This window comes from Camelus ferus, chromosome 2, assembly GCF_009834535.1.
Source record: "Camelus ferus isolate YT-003-E chromosome 2, BCGSAC_Cfer_1.0, whole genome shotgun sequence".
Classification (NCBI taxonomy): Eukaryota; Metazoa; Chordata; class Mammalia; order Artiodactyla; family Camelidae; genus Camelus; species Camelus ferus.
Genome location: NC_045697.1, coordinates 30,937,556 through 30,958,225, shown reverse-complemented (window position 1 = coordinate 30,958,225; position 20,670 = coordinate 30,937,556). Strand labels below are relative to the sequence as shown.

Below are 20,670 nucleotides of genomic sequence, written 5' to 3'. Positions count from 1 at the left end.
TCTTGGGCCATATGGAACAAATATTCTGAGCTGTATTAAATACCACCATCTCCAAAATGAATACACTCAGACTATATACCCTGATCAGGGCATGAAGACACCTGCATCCCCACATTCCTGACAACATTTGCCATCACCCACCCGACTGGGGGTAATCATTACAATGAGGATGTCTCATTTTGTTTGGGACCCTCTAATTACCAGTTATTGTATTTTGATATGTACTTGTTACCTTTTGGAATTTCTTCATCTCTAAATTGTGTATTCACGTCATTTGTGCCTTTTCCAAATGGTAGCTTAAATGGCACATTCCCAGCTCACTTCCTCTTAACCGGATCCAAAATTTGTCCATGGACACACTCGAATACCATGAGACAAAAAGGGAAGTATAATCAAGTGGTAGTCAGAGTGGCAAGAACTAGTGGTCCTCAGAGTAAAAATAACTTACTCATGCAAATTTTACTAAAACATTTAAAAATGTGAATATCTTGTGAATATCTCAAAGCAAGTAAGGAGCCCTGAAGCCTAAGCTTTGTTTGCACCACAGTAAATCCACCTGAGGTCCCATGTATATATGGGTCCAAGCTGAGCCCTCCATTTGTTTCCATCGATCTATTGGTCTTCCACCACACGAGGGCAACACTAGGTTTATTACCATGTCTTTGCAGTTGCTTGAATTTTATCTATAAGCATGTATTAATTTATTCTATAATTTTTAAATATCACTGAAGATTTCCTATAATCCTAAATAACCCTTCATATTTTAGTCTTAATTCAAATTTTATGTACCCCCATCACCTACCACTTATCCCCTCACAGTGGCTAGTGGACTCTTGTGACCAACAGAACCTCCCACCTTCAGTAGACGTCACTCATCTTCACGTTCCTGGGGACACTCTTCCCTGTAGTTTTCATTACTTTTATCAATGGTAGGATCTAGCTAATAAGCCACTGCTCGGAAAAACTCGGTCTACCCCCTTTCAGATTAATGAATTAATTCACGCATTTGTTTATTCAGTAAATAGTTCTAAAATGCCTAAACTGTGTTTAAATGTTATGAATTCAACAAGAACAAAGAGCGTATGTTAACCCTCATGGAGTTTAATTCTTACTACAAAACAGAAAGGGACTCACAGACAGAGAGAACAAACTTATGATTGCCAGGGAGTAAAGGGGTTGGGAAGGGATAGATTGGGAATCCAAAAACTGCACCTCTTGGGGAGTGATGGAAATGTTAGCTATCTTGATTGTGGTGGTGGTTTCACTGGTGTATACGTCTATCAAAATTCATCAAATTGTACACTTGAAATGTGTGTAGTTTACTGTGCAGGAACCATACCACAGTAAAAGTGCTAAAAAATAAAATTAAATAAACAAATACATTTTTTAAAATCCTTACTGTAAATGATTTCCTTTACCAAGAAGAAAGAAGAGTATATGGAAGATACGTAGGCACTTTCTTCCTTCCTCTTACAATGTAAAGATTTTAATAATAACATGCCTCTTTCTGATATCCATTACTGTACATTTCCAGACACTGCAATGCATCAGTGGTGGCTTCTGCAAAAACAAAGACTTCATGTTTGTTCTCTTTTCCATAGGTCAGCTCACCACTCTACACCGCTACAGCCACGTACATCTAAGTCCCAATGGTCCACACAGTGTGGAGTGCTCTTTTTAATGCCCCCAGTAAGTGCAGTGCTCACTTAGATATCATCTTATTGGACTATAATTCTTTCCCACTGTGTTCATGTTTCTTTCCCTTGCTGCACTATGAAGAGACATAACTTCATAAGCCATTCTCCTACTAAGGATGAATGTATCCTAAGGAAATGGAGCAAGGACTTTCACAGTAAAGATGAAACGAGTCCATTTTTCTTTTGAACCCACGGTGGCAGTGGTGGTGGTGGTGGTTTCCCTAATGTAGAATTCACGACAGCACTTATTCACAGATAAATTTAAGCATGTCAAGTTTGGTAGATTCTTTCCAGAGACTAGCTTATCTCTCCAGCCTTATTGTCTGCCTCTCCCGCACTGTAATTTGCATCTTGGCAAAGTTCCCAAAACAGAAGGTGCTGTTTCAGACATCAGCATGTTCAGTTTCACTGTGACTTCTACCTGGGATGTGTTTCCCACATTCATTTCTTCATCCACCTCCAACTCCTCATTCAAAACATAGTCCCAGGGGAAGTGATTCTTCTCCACTCACATAATGCCCCTCTCCTGAGACCCATAACGCCCTGAGTACCCCGGTATCCTAATACATAAATTAGTCTGATGAAATGATCTATTTCGGTGCCTGTCCAGCCCACCAGCCTACAAGTTCCTCGAGAGCACAAGACTGTATCATTCTCCTCTTTACATATCCAGCTACTACCACGGTCCTTGCCACAGAGCATGCAATCAATAAATATTGAACAGTGCTCAACTCAACTAAAAGAGCATTTTGGAACAGAACCTTGAGCTTATAAAATTATAATTACCCCCAGAATGAACCCTGTGGGTAAACAAAATAGCCAGCTTCTGACATAGGAACATTGAGGAGCTTTTTTTTTTAAAAAAAAAAACTTTGGTTAAAATCCTTTCTTATCTTTTAATTAAAAAATGTTAAATGCCATTTAGTATACTGAGCATGGAGCACATGCATAATTACTAATTCATTCCTTGATAAGACAACATTTTAGTGCATGCCTTAGCAAAGTGGCTTTTCAACTTTGCTTTTTGAGTTGGGCTGGGGATCATTTTGTGTTTATTTTTTGGTGCATATTTTAAGCTGTGACTTTTTTTCTCTAAATAAAGTATGAGTAGGAAAATTGATAAACGAAACCGATGAAAGTAAGTGAGCCAGTTGAGGATGGAAGGAGTGGTGAGGGAAACTGAGATAGTGCCTTAGCATCCCCTCTACTCCTTGAAGCTCATGGTGATAACCATCTGTAGGCAGCAAGCACCACCCTTGGGTGGAGCTCAAAGAACTAAGCTTGCTGTGCAGTGCCTTCCTGCCTTCCTCCCTCCTCACTGCACCAGCACTCATTTCTATTCTCCCTTTTTCTTTTCTTTTCTTTTTTTTTTTTTTTTTTTTGAGGAGGGCTAGTGGATTCTGAAACTACCAACTTCATCTGTATTCAGAAGCATCAAGTTTTTATCACTACAAGGATTCTGAGGTGACTCAAGAATGTTAAAGAGGTGGCAAGAAAACAGTAGCAGTGGAGGGCGTTCTGTCAGTGATATATAATTACCTGCCTCACATGCTTTATTATGCTTTACTGTCTGTATTATTATTTAGCATGTGTCGTATGAAAAGTGCTAGAGAGCAGCTTTACTCAATTTTTAATATATGCATTCGAAGCACCTGGGAGCTTGTTAAAATGAAGATTCTGACTCAGTAAGTCAGGAGTGAGGTCAGAGATGCTAACAAGCTCCCAGGTGATGCTGCTGCTGCTGGCCCACCGACTGCACTTTGAGAGGCACTAAAGGATGCAAAAAAACGGATGAGAAACAGTTTCTCATCCTCACAGAGTTCAGTCTCATAGGAGGTAGACCTTAACTGTAAGAACTCAAATACAAAGCAGCAATGAGCGAGCACTGGAGACGACGCCAAACATCAGGCAGGCCCTGAGGTCGTAGCGGAAAACGTGCAGCATGGGAGGTTCTCAGAACCTCACGTCAAGTGCCTTAAGAAAGTAACACAGAAGAAATCAGGAGGACTCGCAAGAAATCAGCCAACAGGTCCCAAAAGAAATTAAATATGCTCTCCTTTTTCTGGTCTCTTTCTTGCTCATATTCTAGCACAGTGGGAGAATGCTGACTTTGTTTACTACCAACACACTTCTGCTTTCTTGTCGCAGAGAAAACAGTGAAGGAAGAGGGACCCCAGAAAACACTAGTGTCCGCCCCATGGTTTCCAAAAAGAGATGTGTGCTCTGCACGAGTATTCACCCCGGCAGAGACGTCACCTTGCAGAGACAAAAACTGTGCTTATTATCCAACAGCCTGGCCCACTCTTGAGTGTAGGTGTCCAAGTGTCAGGCTGAAAGGGAAGACGAATGCAGACCTGCCCCCACAGGCAGCCGGGAACTGTTTTGGAAAATTCCATGGTGTGTGACAGGTTGCTTTTCTGTACTCTCACATTTTAACAGGTTAACGGTATCAAAGCTATACTTTCCAAACACGTGTTTACAAACCTGGGTATCTTTGCAAGGAAATCACAAAATCACAGGACTAAACTGAAACGCGGATCCCATTCTGTGAGTGTGCATCGGGATTTCACACTCAGGGCATCGACTTCAAGGAAACATACACAAGAGCCCGTCTCACCTGCAGTCAAGCGGTGAACAGACAATCTTCTTGCTGAAGGAGCCTGCTCTGAACTTCATCGAGATCTATTTCTCAGAAGGAACAGTCTCTCTCAGTGTTGTTCCCTCGTCTTTCTTCCCCAAACCGATGATGGTGCAGTGATGGGCTGCACTCTGTAGAAGGAAACACACGGGATTGGGAGAACATCAGGCTTTCGGCTTCAGGCAATGCTCCTAAGTCCAGGTTCCTCATCCATAAAACAAGGATAATAAAATCTATTAGTTACCTCACAGCATATTGTGAGAATTTAAGGAAGCAAATGCACGTGAAAAAACTGTAGAAACTACAAAATAATAATGTAATACCTAATATTTTGAGTGAACACTATGTACCTGGAATTTCCCATCTACTATCTCATTTAATACTCACAGTAATCCAAAAGATAGAACTGCTATTAGCCTCATTTTACAGATAAGAAAACTGAGCTTAGAGAGGTTAAGCAACTTGACAGCATCACATTGGTAGTAAGTAGCCAAGCATAATGCACATTTGTTACTTTTTGGCCTTTGACACCCATTGTCCCTTGCCCATAGGGCTCCAGCTTCCTTTTAGGGAATTATAGCTCATTAACTCTAGTCTTAATAGGTAGCAAAATAGTTGATATCCATTATAAAAGTTAATAGGCCATCGTCTTCTTTCCACTAAACTGGAACTGGAAGTGGGGGACAAAATTTAGCCCAACACTTTTTTCTGGGATTTCTACCCTTGAAGAATTCGTGTAAGGCTTTAAAAAATAATGAGGTCCCATTCCTTTAGAAACATCATTCTGATCTGACTGTTCCTATCTTGAGAAATTTCCTTCAGTTCTTGTTTCCTTGCCCCACCTCAAAACCACTGGTTTCTTCCTATTTCAAGATGTGGTTCTCCAATCTTTCAGTTTACCAATAAGTTTCCTTTTTTGTTTAAGTTGGCCAGTATTTGTTTCTTTGCAATCAAAAAAAGCTAACTGATATACCAAGCTAGGATCTCAACCCAGGGCAGCCTGAAATCCGAACCCCATGCACTAAACCAACAAATTATACTGTCTCTTAAAAGGTCACTTCAAGAATTAAAATGTATGTCTTCTCTTCTCCAACTTGCAGCTGTATTCATCTATGATCCACCTGTTAGTTCATATGGTAGCTTCCGCCTTCTGAAAACAGATGTGAAAATTATTTATTAAGTGATAATTTAGAAATTCTCTTGTGCCATGGATTTAAGGTGAATCACTGAGTCATTTGGAAATTGAATTGTCGAGCTGATAGGAACCTACAAGATCATTTTCACCTAACTTGGTAAAAAATAGAAGCATAATAAATTTAATGAAAATATCATCTGGTAGATTTAAACATTCTTCCTTCACTTGGTCTAGGAAGCAACTAGCACACTGCTTAGATGCAGTGTGTTATGGATGAGTCTTACCAAACACAAACTGTATATATGACTACAAAGACAAAAATTTATCTTTCTCAGCTTTGTTTCAAATTTAAGAAATATCCAGACTCTGCTAAGTGAGTAAGCATATTATTCCAGCAGCCCCTGGAGTAGCCTGAGCAATCATCATGGACATCAAACAACAGGAAGCTTTCAGAAAGAAAAGCTTTCAGCCACTGTTTAATTTCCTCTCTAATTCCAAAGGAATAGATTCACTGAGTTCCTTGGGAAAGGACTCTCTTCCACTCTCTGAACACTTTTTTGTTTGTACTAGATGAAAAAGAGAAGCAATAAATCGATCTGGGCCCTTCGGGTCACACTTTTCTGAAGAAAGGACCGCAGGAAGGGAGTGGAGGAAACCACAGCACCGGGTTCGTGCAATTGTTTGGAGCTGCCACCACCCACCCCAACGGATGGCCAGTTTTTCATGAAAGACACAAAATGTAAAACAGGTGCATTACTTTGGATTGTGTATTTAGAACTAAATGATATTTTCAAAATTCCCTGCCCCGTGTGAAAAAGCACTCATATTTATTAAAGAGCATTCTCCCCATTCCAGGGCTGAAAGATTCTTTCATCCAGCATGTACTTTTTTTTTTTTTTTTTTGAGGACTTTGAGGGACTATGTTAAACATGCACTGAGCTCAAATCAATACCTCACTCACTGTGAAGTCCACGCTGGAGGATCATCTTATAAAACATGATAGGGTCCTTCTAGTAATGCTGAGAACCCAATCCTACTGAATGTGCCAAGTGGAAACCACAGAACTGAATTTCATCAAATGTAAGATGCTATCAGAAAGCAGGCTTTATAAATTTAAGTTTTAATGAAGTAAATAAAGACGTATTGATCACAAAATTAATTTGATGACTAGTTTTAGTGAATGTGTACCTGTTTGGAATCATATAAATATTATAATGACTTGATCTAATATAATGAATTCTGTCCAATTACAAGGTTTGAAAAACCATAGCCTAAAAAAATTATAAGAACAAAAAATACTGGCATAGAATCTTCTCAGCAATCTCGAATAGAATTATTTGATGGATCTAGAACACCATTTGAGACATTTCTATTCACTTCTTTGAAGATCTTTAGTGAGAAAGTTAGAATAATGGTATAAGGGGATAGGAGCCTTCTATGGAGCCTTCTATGAAAGAAGGAATATCTATAACGACATGGCCCAAGAATACCACCTTTATCCTAAGAGTTGCTACTTTAAATATTTTCATTTACAATTCATTTTGAAAATTGATCTAATGCTTTTAATGCATGAACAAACTTTCATCAAAATGGCCTTTTTACAGAATAAACTTCTCTTCAGTTTGCAAAGACTATATTCTATTCTTAAGAAAACAATTCTGGTTTCATATTTGTAGCACCATTAAAGAAAACTGGAGAGGTAACTTTTTGCTTTGCACATCTTTTTGTTGCAAATCTTATTACCTCAAGCTTTTTTGTGGCTGCCAAAGTGGGGAAGAATTAATGAAATTGATGTTTGTATTTAAACTTGGAAATATGATGAGAAAATATGGTGTGTATTGGGTTTTTTCTTTGCCCTGCCTACTTTCTGGAATGTAAATTTATAATATATATATGTACAAATAGTTCCTTCTCCTCCTATTACAGAGATTTACAATCCCTTTCTCTCAATAAACATAGAAGCTATCACTTGTTGAGTACTTACTATGTGCCTGGTACACATACTAAGTTCTTTAGACTCATACAAGAACTCTATCACAAAGCTCACATTAAAACTGTGAAAACCCACCAGAAATTGACATATCATTGTAAACTGACTACTTCAATTTTAAAAAGAAAAAGAAAAAAAACTGTGAAAACCTTTCCATTATTCATTCAAGATTTATCAAGCAACTGCTATCAGACATCATTCCAGGCTTTGAAGATATGAGTAAACTAAAAAACATTAAGTCACTCTTCTTATAAAAAATAACAAAAATAGAGAGAACTTAAAAGCATCCACACATGAAAGGGTATCTTTAAAGTATGACAATTTGATTGAAAACAAATCAGCAGTTACAATGGAAGCCAGAAAATGCTGTGAAAATGTATTCAAAAAATATATTCAAAAGTCAATCTAGAATTGTATGTCCCAAAAAATTATTATTTGAGAATGAGGACAAAACATGAAAATCATTAGATGAAAACAAACTGATTCTTCCATTAATAGATTCTAAATAAAAGCACTAAAATATACTTCTAGAAGAAGACAAATTATCCCTGAGGGAGGTCAGAAAAGCATACAAGAAGGGTGAACAAAGTAGATTCCATAAAATACCAATTGTGGTGGCCATATTATTATTTGTGTCCTGGTATCATCTTACCCATCCTGAAAATAATGCATATAAATATACATACAAATTTGACACAACATTGTAAAATGACTATAACTCAATAAAAAAAAGTTTAAAGAATACAAACATCCATCAATATTACATATATTACTATTATGTTGCATGTTATTTTATATATGTATAAATTATTATTAGAGGGAAATATTATTTTCCTCTAAAACTTAACCTGGATATAAAATATAGAATTTATATGAAGAGAAAATAAAGCCCCACTTTCTTTTAAGCATATTATGAATAATGGCTTTTTCTAGGCTCTACTATTTTAATCAACTGCAATTTTTATTACCTTTTTTAACGTTCAAATCATCACAGCTTAGCCAGTGGGAGCTCTTTTCAAGTTGGTTTCTGAGTCCTGTCAACACCCTATTAGAACATTTCAAAGCATATTTGCTTTCTGGCAACAAAAATTTCAAGGCTAATCTTGAAATATCTCTTCCCCAAGGCATACACAGAATTAGCTCCTCCTAGAAGCACTGACATTTTTAGTTGAATTTTACCATTTCTCTACAATAGCCCTACTTGAAATTTAACTCTTCACAAAACTATAATTAAACCTCCTTACTTTTATAATTTGATGAACTAAATAATTTTTACTATTCTTATTAATATTTATATAACCACTTGATTTTTAAAAATCTGTTGGTAAAAATTGTCTAAAAGACAGTGCTAATATTTTGAGCGATCTGTAACGTTTTTATTCTGCTCTGATTTTATGCATTCAAATCCCATTTCAGCCCGATGTTTCTCATTATTTCCAGGAAGTTTCATCATTTTTTGTAATTTTTATACAGCTCTATTTCTAAAAGCTGTCATTGTCTTTAGTAAGTATTGTAATTGCTTTTCATTTACTTATGAGAGAAAATTTTTAAATCAACTACTTGACAAAGGCTAAGATATATACTTTATCCCTCCATACACAGAGACAAACATATAAAAATCTTTGGTAGTTCTTTTTTAATTCAAGTAAGAAAAGCATTATATCTGTAAATAACAAGGCAAATTAAAATTGGAAAACACTTTTCAGTTTTTGCTTGGAGAAAAACTGAGATTCTGAGGCATGCAGAAAGATATAATTCATCATAGAAGTTCAATATGTAAGCCCTCACAGAAAAAGCATCTTCAGATCTCTTTGATGATATTTATATGGGCAAAGATATCCTCTGGTGCAAGACTGATTGAAACTGATGCTTTCAACTCTAAGCTCAAATTAGGAAAAGGTCCCGTAAGGATAGAGCAGCAATTCTCAATTAAAGATGTCTGATTGTTAGAGAAAATGATACTGATTATCTTGCCTCTGAATCTCAAATTAATTATGCAAGATAATTCTCTACGATTTAAGATTGCCTCTATTATGTGATTTATTAGATCTATCCTGAACCTTCTGGCCACTTAACATACAGCTTTTTAAAAGTAATTGAAAAATGTGTTTCTTTTTCTGGCTGGCATTTATTTAAAAGTTTTAAGGACAATAACTTGAGATGTATCATCTAGACACAGGAATACTTAAAACATAGGTTTAGCTTTGCCAAAACGAAGTTGCAATTAGAACCTAAATTTTTCACTAAATCATCTAGTTTTTTTACAGTTTAAAAACCAAAAGTAATTTTGGCTGAATCTGAAATGATAAATAATTTGTCAAACTATTGGTGTTAGGTCCTATATTCATTATAAAGGGAAAACAAAGTGAAGAGATTGAATCTATATTAAAAGGTAGGCTTCCCTGAGATTATTTCTATGCTAGTATTGCCAGTCAATAATTAAATACTTTGTTAGAGTACAAAATGTGATTTTTTTTTGCCCTGAGAACTACCATATGAACCAGCAATTCCATTCTTTGGTTTATACCTGGAAAAAATAGGATACATGCACCCCAATGTTTATAGCAGCACTATTTACAATAACTAAGACATAGAAGCAAACCAAGTGTCCATCAACAGATGAATGGGTAAGAAGATGTGGTATAAATATACAATGGAATATTACTTGGCCATAAAAAAGAATGAAACACTTTCTTCTGTAGAAGTATGTATGGAACTAGAGAATATTAGGCTTAGTGAAATAATTCAGAGAAGATAAATATTATGTATTACTTATATGTGAATCTAAAAAAAATAACACAAATGAATCTATATGCAAAACAGAAAAAACTCACAGACAGAGAAAACAAACTTATAGTTATCAAAGGGGAGAGGGAAGGAGGGGAGAGACACATTAGCAGCATGGGATTAACAAATATAACCTACTATACATGAAATAGATAAGCAATGAGAATTTACTGTATAGCACAGGGACTTATACCCAATATCTTATAATAACCTATGATGGAATATAATCTGGAAAAAAAATAAACAATGAACCACTATCCTGTACACTTGAAACACAATATTGTAGATAAACTATACTTCAATAAAAATAAGTAATAATAATCTAAATGAATAATTGCATCATGCTTTGCAATTTATTTTTAAACATTATCCTTACTTGAATTTCCTGGAAAAAGCCCAATTTGTCCATGATGTATTTGTTTAGGAATTTTGCATCCATTTTCACAAGGAAGGATGACTTTTAATAATTCATTGTCAAAAAATATTTATTTGATTTTAGCATCATGATAATTTAGCCTCATCAAATTATTTGTAAAATGTTAGTTGTTCTATTTTTCTGAAAGGATTATATGGTTTTGGATTTATTTGTTTCTTGACAATGTGTTATATCTTGCCTTTTAATTGATCTAAATCTGTTTTATTTGTTCAGTTTTGGTTTTCATTTCGGCTTTTTTACAGGAAGGGGGAAAGATTTTTCATTACTGATCCAATTTCTTTAGAGGTGATAGGTCTATTAAGATTTTCTGGTTTTATTTCTACTTGATTCAGTATTGCTAAATAATTTTCTGTGTGAAATTGCCCGTTGCAAGTCACTTTTTTTACATAAGATTGTTCATTGTTTACTGTATGTGTAATTTGATTCTGTATCTGTTGATTGGTCTTTTTCTCTCCCTTTTCCTTGATAAATTTCACCAGAGTGTGTACCAATTGTCATGAGTTACCTTTTTTTTTTTTTAACAACTTAAATCAATTTAGCCAGTTAGTTTGGCTTCATGCATAAAGGCCAAAAAATGGTAGGCTTTTTCTTGGTAATCTTTTTTTTTTTTTTTTTTTTACTATTAAGCCTCTCATTTCCTGAAGTATATTTGTAATTACTCTGTGTTCAGTAGCCATGAAAAGAAACCAGTCTTTCATTATTATGAAGTAAATTTTCATGTCTTCTTCATGGCCAGTAAGAGGTGATGTTTCCTCTTTTTAGTCTCTCTGTGAATCTTTATTCACACATTTTACATTTCTCTGAGTTGTTCCTTTAAACTCTTTCTAGGGTCTCTCCATATCTTTAAAATTTTGAAACACAGAACTTAATATTAAACTTTAGAACTACCTGCAATAGTATTTAAAATAAAAGGATGATCCTAGGAACCCAAACACTCAATATGTCGTCTCCCTTTAACATTGCTTTAGGAGCCTTGAATAAGGAGGCTACGCAAAGTGGGTGAGTGGAGGTAAAGGCCTTCTGCACAGAGGACATCGTGACCCCAGATAAGCGTCCTCATTACCTTTTTTCTTATTAAGACCTCAGAGACTGCACTCTGATTTCTTGTCTGCTTCCACATAGTCCTTCCAAACAGAGTTTCCCATGATCCTAGACAGCTCCGAGCTTTCTGAGTTTTTGCAGATTTCATATGGATTTGTATTGCAAAAACGATAAGGAAACTGACTGAGATGACCTTAACTAATCATAAAGGTTTAATATTTTCAATAAGTCACTGAACAAAATGACTCCAACATTCCTAAGGCCTGGGAAGGAAACTCTGCCTCCAGCCCTTTTTCTCTCTCTTTCTTCAGGCTCTCTTTGGTTTTGGTGACACTGCACCTCGGCAGGCAGGAGATGAATACGTCTGCTTCCTAGGATTGCTAATTCTGGAAAGGACAATAAAAATTAATTATATCTATATTACCCACATATCTTTTGGGGGGATAATAAAGGAACACTAATGACAAGTTAAAGATGGCACTGAATCCTTGGAATCACAAGGTCTGAGGTAAGTTTCCTCTACATTTTAGGAAATAGACTTTTATCTGTTTCTGTTTTTGCTTCTGCTTCATGAAAGTAAATTATAATGATCTTAGTCATTATTCCCAGACAAAGGATGACAATTTATATTTCTTTCAAGAATCACTAACTCAAAAAAAAGAAAAATCAAAGTTCACAGAAGGAAACTAAGATATTAGGAAAGTATTTGTTTTTTAAAGAAAATTATAAAAAATGGGAATACAAATCCTTTCTGGAATAAGGCATGATTATAAGTCTATAAATTAAAACATTTTACTCATCGATTTTTAATGATAATAGGAAACAGAAAAAATATATTCAGTGAATATAAGTATAGTCTTCATCTAGGTTAGGAAGACAAAGAAAGGGTCACGGGTAGAAACAGAGAAGAAAGCAACAGAGATCAACAAGATAGAGGGAGAGGGAAAATGGAGGAGAGAAAAAGAAAGATATAGACATGCTGCAAGAAACAGTGTTGCCCATTAAAGGCTTTTTAAACAATTGCTGTTACAGGCTGTTAAAGCTGGGCAATGGTGTTGCCCCAATAGGATTAAACAAAAATGCCAAATTTTGAACTTTACTAAAGAGCCAAAGGACAATAAGCTATGAGCTGGAGGTTTCCCATAATTTAAAGACTGCAATAAAATTTTAATATTCATTTAGAGAGAGAAATATGTATTTCCTACTCTATCATTTATAAATAAGTTTGGCTGCAAGTAAAGAAACCATGATTAACAGCAGCTTAAACAGAGTTTCTTTTCCTTTACAGAACAAGAAGTTCAGGGGAAGGTGGTAGCTGGTGTTCACTGACTGCTCAGTGATGTTATTTCTCTTTGTTCCAGTGCCCTGGCCACATAGACCTTATCATCATCGTGGCCTCCCATTCACTAGATAGCTCCTGAACCAGCAGGCCTCATGCCAACAGGCAAGGGAAGAAGAATGGGACTAGAGAAAAGCAATAAAGAACAAGGCCACAGGGGGATCCCCGCTGTGCCTGTCCCTTCTCATCAGGGCAGCCACGACATCCTGGGCACCTCACTCAGCCAGCCTGCACTTATCTCTCACAGGCTGGTACCACATTCCACAGGGGATGTGGATGGGGAATGTGTGGTAAGCCACTCACAGTTTTAAGAGTTCTATTTTGCCTGGGGTCATACTTTAATGAAGAGGACAATAGCTACGGTTCCCTTGGCAGTCCTGTTGCAGTGATCTGGTGGCAAAAAGAAGAAAGAGTTTCCTCCAAATGAAATTTTGTTCAGGGACAAATACATTTAGTCTTGCTATTGTAGTCAGTCATTCAAAGATACATTCCGGTTTGCACAAGATGTGTATCATAATCGTATGAAAAATGCAAGCACAATGCATGAAATTTTTCCAATTCTGCCAAGTCTTTACAGCTTAAAATTTAAAATACTAAGCTGTTTGCTCCACTCAAATTTGATTCTTCAAGAATTTAATTTGTCATTTGAATCTCACAACATAAGTATTTGCCCTTATGTATATTTGGTGAATACAGTTGACCATGAATACTCTTATATCCTCTTATGAAGACACAGGAAAACACAGGTTAGGCAAATTACATCTTCTCTTTCCAGATTATCTGGGTAATAAATATAATTCAAAATTTAGTATCCCTGATGATTAATATATATATGTATGTATGTATACACACACACACATATACTAATGTATACATTTTTATATATATATTATATACATTAGTATATATATGATGATTAGCATATATGTATATATAGTATATATGATTAGTATATATATAAACTAGTATATACAGTTATATATACACTACTTTATAATATCTTATATATATATAATATGTATTAGTTTATACATACTAATCCATATGGACTAGTATATATGATTATATATATAAACTAGTATATATATTTTTATATATAAATATATATAAATAATGTATGTGTATATATAGATATAAAGTAGCATATTTTAGCATATGTATAATTATATATAAACTATCACAGGGTTTCAGGGATATAGTTTCATAAGTTTATGGCCCAGTATGTGTTTTAATATAATTTAGTATCTATCTTTAAAATTGTAGATATAATGTATCTGTATTCATGTATTCCTGGGGCAGAGGCATATTAGTCTATAAGGATAGCTACCAAATTTACCAAACGATTAAGAGTCATGCTGTTTTCTGGGTGGTGGAGTGGAGGCATTTTGTGTTTGGGGGCACACTGCACATGCACACTGGCACTATACTATGCCTGTATGATTATTTTTATCAAAATCCTCATTACATTTTATTAGAAATGTTTGCATGTCAGTCTCTTCCATTAGCCATAATCTCTACAAGGATTCAAGGATCTTGTCATTTATTTCTATATCCATACTTTCCAGAAATTAGTAGGTGCTTGTTCTCAGAATGAAGTAATGACAGAGTGGGTTTGGTTTTGGACTTTCTCACTCAGGTCAGTCAGTGTCCAACCATTTGTCCACACACTCTAACCAGGATTTGATGATCTGTGTTCTTGTGGTTGTGCTAATATGTTAGCAGTGTTGCCAAGTAAACACTGTGGTTCTACAAAGATGAAGTCACGAGCCGCTGCATCCGCTGACCTTCAACACACCCTGAAAGGCGTTCAGGGTGGAAAATTGGAACGAGGCGCTCTGTGCTCTGAGAAAACTGGCACAACAAGCCTTCAGATAGTATTTTCAGGAGAAGATTCTATGAGCGCAATTTCTTGCATCTTCTCATACCTAGGAAAGCACTAAAATCATTGATGGAGACATCTGACCCTCGTAACTAGCAGCAACCTTCTATGGACATGTGTGTTTGACTGCACGTATCCCCTTCCCCAAAATCATATATACTGACCTCCAACCACCTCTTCGGAGCAGTTCCTCCAAGCTCCCTGAGAGGCTGTCTCCCAGGCAGTGGTCCTCATTTGGCCCCAAATGAAACAACTCACAACTCTCACGTTATGCCTTCTTTAAGTGCTAACATAGTTTTGGAAGATAAAAGTAATGCATCACTCAATATCCTTCAGATGCCTCTAACAGTAACATAACATCACATTCCTAACATTGCCTTAGGTCCCATGATTACAGAGAACTTGATCCCAAATGCTGACCTATCACTATTGAGAATCTCATTGAATATTGCTCTAAATTACTGTTGACAGATACCAGTATTGACCTGTATCATCATTATTTTAATTTCCTATTCAGAAAAGAGTAGCATTTTTATCAACATTTCTTGTAATTACTTGGAAGTAAAAGAACTACTTTAAAATATAAAACGGTCAGGTCTAAGACTTGATTTGATTTACAAACTAATAAATGAGCCCGTTGTTCTTTCCTGGATGCTGGCAGAAGAGACAAAACTCCTGAGTCAGAGGCAGAGGGTTTTATTACTCAGGGCACAGCAAGCAGCTGGTGGATCAACATATTTACAAGGGTTCCTCTTGTCCCCAGGTCTCACAAGGAGACAGAGAGGGGCCCAGATGCAGATATTTGCATCCCAGCTGAGAAACATTGAGATTGGGGAACCCATCACTTTTACAGAAAGAAGTACACAAGTTTGCTCTTTGGGGATAGAAAGAGATGCTACCTCATCTGTCTACATTACAACTGCATAAACATCCCTGAAAAATGGCCTCAGTAAACAGCATTAGGGCCTTACAATCTTAGCACACTCAGCAAGACATATAGGACACCAAGTGGCCTACAAAAACTATCTCTCCCCCCAAAAATTATTATATAAGCAAAAATTATCAATCAAAATTTGCACATTATGTATTCTGCAGTGAACATAGAACAAGCCTATTTCCATGCAGTTCAATGCCTTGGTTCCACCCGGTTTTTATCCATACCTACTACGACCAGAGCGAAGAGTTGATGAATGAAATGACAAGAAATGAGGCTGCAGCCAAAGGCAGGGCCAGAAGATGAAGGATTTTATACACCATGATAAGGACATTGAACTTATCCAAAGAGAATAGGAGTTATTTGAGAGTTCAAAGTGAGAGAAATTCAATTTGCTTTTTAGACAAATGTCATGGAAACAGGCAAAAACAGAGGCAGGATGGCTAATTTGGAGGCAGCTGAATGATTATGAACTGACCCAAAAAGTAGCAGTTAGGGTGCAGATAAGAATAGACTTCAGAAATATTTAGAAGAAATATTTAAAAATATTTGGACTTTAATTGTATACAAGAGATGAGGAAGAAGAATTTAAGAAAATTGTCCCAGTTTCGGCCTTGAGCAGCCACATAATGGTGGCACTATTCCCTAACATAGAAAGTACAGAGAACACAGCAAACAGGAGAGTGAAAGCTTACAGCTCTTTTGATACTGTAGGTAGGCTGAGATGCACTGGGATGTCCGAGATGTCCATCAGAAGTTGGATGTGCAGATCTGATGCTTTAGAGATAAAGCTAGGCCTGTGCTTTAGAAATAAAGCTAGGCCTGTGCCATGGAACTAAATGGTAACTGAAGTCATGAAAGAGAACAGGACCATGTGGGAGCAGATGAAGAATAAGAAGAAAAAAAAGGCTCAGGCAAGAACCCTGAAGCACAACCACTCAAAGACAATCAAAAGTCTTAGAAGTCCAACCAGAAAGAAGAAAGTCAAGAATGCAGGATACCATGGGAGCTAAAAGAATAGAATACTTCAAGAAAAGAGACATCAAAGTCAAAGGCTACAGTGAACTCAATCAACTTCAGAACTTAAACTGTTTATTAAACTGAATAAAGAAGCTTTTATTTACATTGACATGAGAAATTCCATTAGAATCATAGAGGAATAAATCATATCAACAGAAAGAGAAGTAGAAGTGAGATGAAGAAATGATGAATGTGTGTGTGTAGGCAGCTCTTTCAAGAGGTGTAAAGTATAAATGGAAACTTTTGGTGTTTGTTTTGTTTGTTTTTTAATGATAAGAGAGATTTTAATACAGGAAGAAACCAATAGATAAGGATTGATTGCAGATGTGGGAGTAAGACAGGAGAGATAATCAAAAGAGATGCTAAAGCAGAATTTCAAAAGGACAAAATCAAGACTGTCATGCAAATATAAAATGAACATGTGTCAAAGATGTCCTTCAATTTGCTAATAGTGAGGTACCTAGTAAGATATTAAGACCAGCTCAAAGTGATTTGAATAGCAGGTTTATTTATAAGTAATTTAATAAAGAAATATAAGGATAAGATTTCTCAGTAAGTGCAAATTGACTAATATCCTGGAAAGTAAAAAACTGAAACCTTTGTAGCCATCTTTTTATCAAAGAGAAATCTTGGACAGACTTTCTATATATGTCACTGTAGGGCATAGTGCACACATGAACCACGCACGTAACTTCACTAAGTCTGGGAAATCTCATTCATAATAAATTGTGAGCTGAACAAAGCACATTACCGTAGATAACCCTTGGGTGGACCTGAAAAACAATGACCTCATATGACAGTAATGGGACTTTCTGTTCACCTTTTGGCCTCATTTCCAACTTTTGCATGATTTCTCTTGACAGAGAATAGTTGCTGAGGAAGTAGGAGAGGAAGTGTGTCCCTCAAGGTCGTGGCAAGGAGCAGAAACGTTAAAAAAAAAAGTGAGTTTAGTGAGTTAATGAAGAATCCACTTATGAAATTATGGACAGAATTAAGAAAAAGAAACCAAAGATGATGACATGCCACTGGGATCGGCAACAGGTAGCTCCACTAGGTCTGATAATGGAGCAAATGGTTAACATTACCCTTTGAGACATGTAGCTGTAGGAACCAACTTCCCAGTGTAAGTGCCGTGGACTTCATCCACTGCCAACCTCTCAGCCTGGGAAGAAGGATACTAAAGGAATGAATATTCCTCATTTTCCTGCTCACTGATCTCTGGTGATTTCCACTGGCTAAATCCAATCTGGGGGGAGTGTATAGCTCAAGTGGTAGAGCACATGCTTAGCATGCACAAGGTCCTGGGTTCAATCCCCAGTACCTCCTTTAAAAACAAACCAACCAACCTAACTACCTCTCTCCCACCAAAAAAAATTGAATTAAATAAATAAATTTTATCTGACACCAGAGGGCAAAAGAGCCTTTATGTAGGTCCTCTAGATCACTCTCCTGGGACATAAAGCAGGGCAGAAAATTGTGGAAAGTGGACACAGAGGGGCTGATGGAGAATATCTAGCTCAGGAAGAGAGCTAGAGCTTTCAGGGAAAGATAAGCCTTTGAGATGAAAGATGCCCTTCAATTGTAACAGGAGGATAGAAGGGTGATGAGTGTAGTTATAAGGTTGCTTGTATGTTGGAAGGAATTTAAGGAGCTTCTCACAAAATGAATTGAATTTTCTTTATTATCTTTAAATTAAAGTCATTGTAAGTCATTGTATGAGGGTGGAGTTGACAGCAACAAGGTTGATGGGGTTGGATCTTTGAGAAAAGAGGAGAAGTTTGGAATGGCTCCCCTAGAGAAGTATAGAGGAAACTGACCAGATAAATTGTGGTAAGAATTTTTGGAGATGGGGGATGGGAGGTGTGGACTTAAGTGTAAAGAACATGAATTCATAGTGAAACCCATCTTCAGCTTTGATTTTTCTCCAAAATTCAGCTGCTGTCTCACTTCCTTCATGATGTCTTCTGTGCTCTCTTCAGTACAAGTACAAAGGAATAATGACTGATTAATTGGTACCATACCAAAAAGGTCCTCTTGATAGATTCTAATATTCATGGATGTAGTGTCTCATCACATTCTGATTACAAATTAGTACATTCTTTTATTGCTTTTCAGGAAAGGAAATGGATGGTCAATGGTTATGATTGGAATGAACCCATTTCATAAACTATGTTGACCAAGATTATTTCAAGTCAATGTGAAATCAGTAAACTTTGTATCACTATTTGTATTATCTTTCATAAATTAACCAAATAAGCAAAAGTTGCTCAGTGTATCAAATGTTGTCACTGGTTATAAGAGAAGGAAGCATGGCATCCAGCAATATTCCATGACACTAACTACTGGAAGTATTCATAAAATACTGACTAGATTATGATGCCTAATGAGTTAACAAAGTGAATTTCCTTTATCATGTTACAACTTTAGATGTTACATCCTTTATAAGTCTTTTAAAACAGAAATCCAGACTGATGTAAAAGGCAAGGCAACAGTCATTTCAAAAGAAAGATGTTGAAATCCAGGGTATATTCAAACTAACTGGATAGCAATGTAGGGTGATTTGCTTTGTGCTAAAGTATAACCACACAGCTCCATAAGACACATGTTGGAGCTTCTGCAACTAGCTGCTACCACCACTCCCAGATCTCTTTGGCAATTATTACACATTGCTGTAACATCTACAACAACAGCACCTCTCAATAGCAAATACCTCCTACTTGCAACCTTTCCATTTTCTCTATTTAAATTAAGTCTTTCCCTAGATCATTTCAACAAAGAATTTCATTTCAACAACAAAGAATTTGTTGAAACATCATGGTAGGCAAAGACTTGTACTTTGAACTCACTGAGGCTGTATCTGAGTCTCAATAAATGTCATTTTCACTTTCTATCATGTATTTTATGGATTTTTATACATGCCCCTCTCTTCTCTACCAGATTATAAATTCTTTATGAGCGAGTTCTCTATTATTCACCATTATGTATCTTGTGGAAATAGCACATTATCAGTTCTTGTAAGCATTTGGTAAATACTTGATGAATGAATAGATGGATAAATAAATGAATACAAAAGAAAATTAAATGGTCTGTTAATTAACAGATATTTAAAGAGCTCTCATCTAGTTATCAACTGAAAGGGAAATGCAGTAAACACTATTGCTAATTGTTTTGCTAGGAATATCAGCTGAAAACAGTATTCTTCGATGTCTATGTCATAAATCAATTAGAAATCTAAAATGATAAAAACATAAAGCATAAACTCCTAATTTTGTTCTACAGATGAGGCCATGGAAAGATTAAGAGGTTTACAAAAGCATTTACATAAATACTCATAGCAGCACTATCCATAATACCTAAAAAGAAGGGAAAACTCAAATACCTACCAACTGCTAAATGGATAAATAAAATGTGGTATATCCATATAATGGAATATTATTTGGCAATAAGAAGGCATGAAGTACCAATACATGTTACAGCACGGATGAACCTTGAAAACATTTCATTAAGTGAAATTTATACGAAATCTCCAAAATGGGCAAATCTATAGAGACAGAATGTAGTTAAGTGGTTAACAGGTTTTGGGGCAGAGTGAACAGAGCAACTGCTATTAGGTTTCTCTGTGGATAATGAAATGCTCCCTAAGATTATGACAATTGTATAATTCTGTGAATATATTATGAAGCATTGAATTGTACACTTCAAATGGGTGGATGAGATAGGATGTAAATGATATTTTAATAAAGCTATTTTTAAGAAGTAAAGATTAAGTGGCTT

General features: G+C 36.0%; 1 non-coding gene across 2 annotated transcripts in view; it reads right to left on the bottom strand.

Moving 5' to 3' along the window:
- Positions 1-20,670, bottom strand: part of LOC102515980 — a 292,327-nt gene that overhangs the window by 197,938 nt on the left and 73,719 nt on the right. For both annotated transcript variants that reach the window (XR_004325929.1, XR_004325928.1), the window contains exon 3: positions 4,315-4,466. This is a non-coding gene — a transcript (uncharacterized LOC102515980). The remainder of the gene's footprint in view (positions 1-4,314; positions 4,467-20,670) is intronic.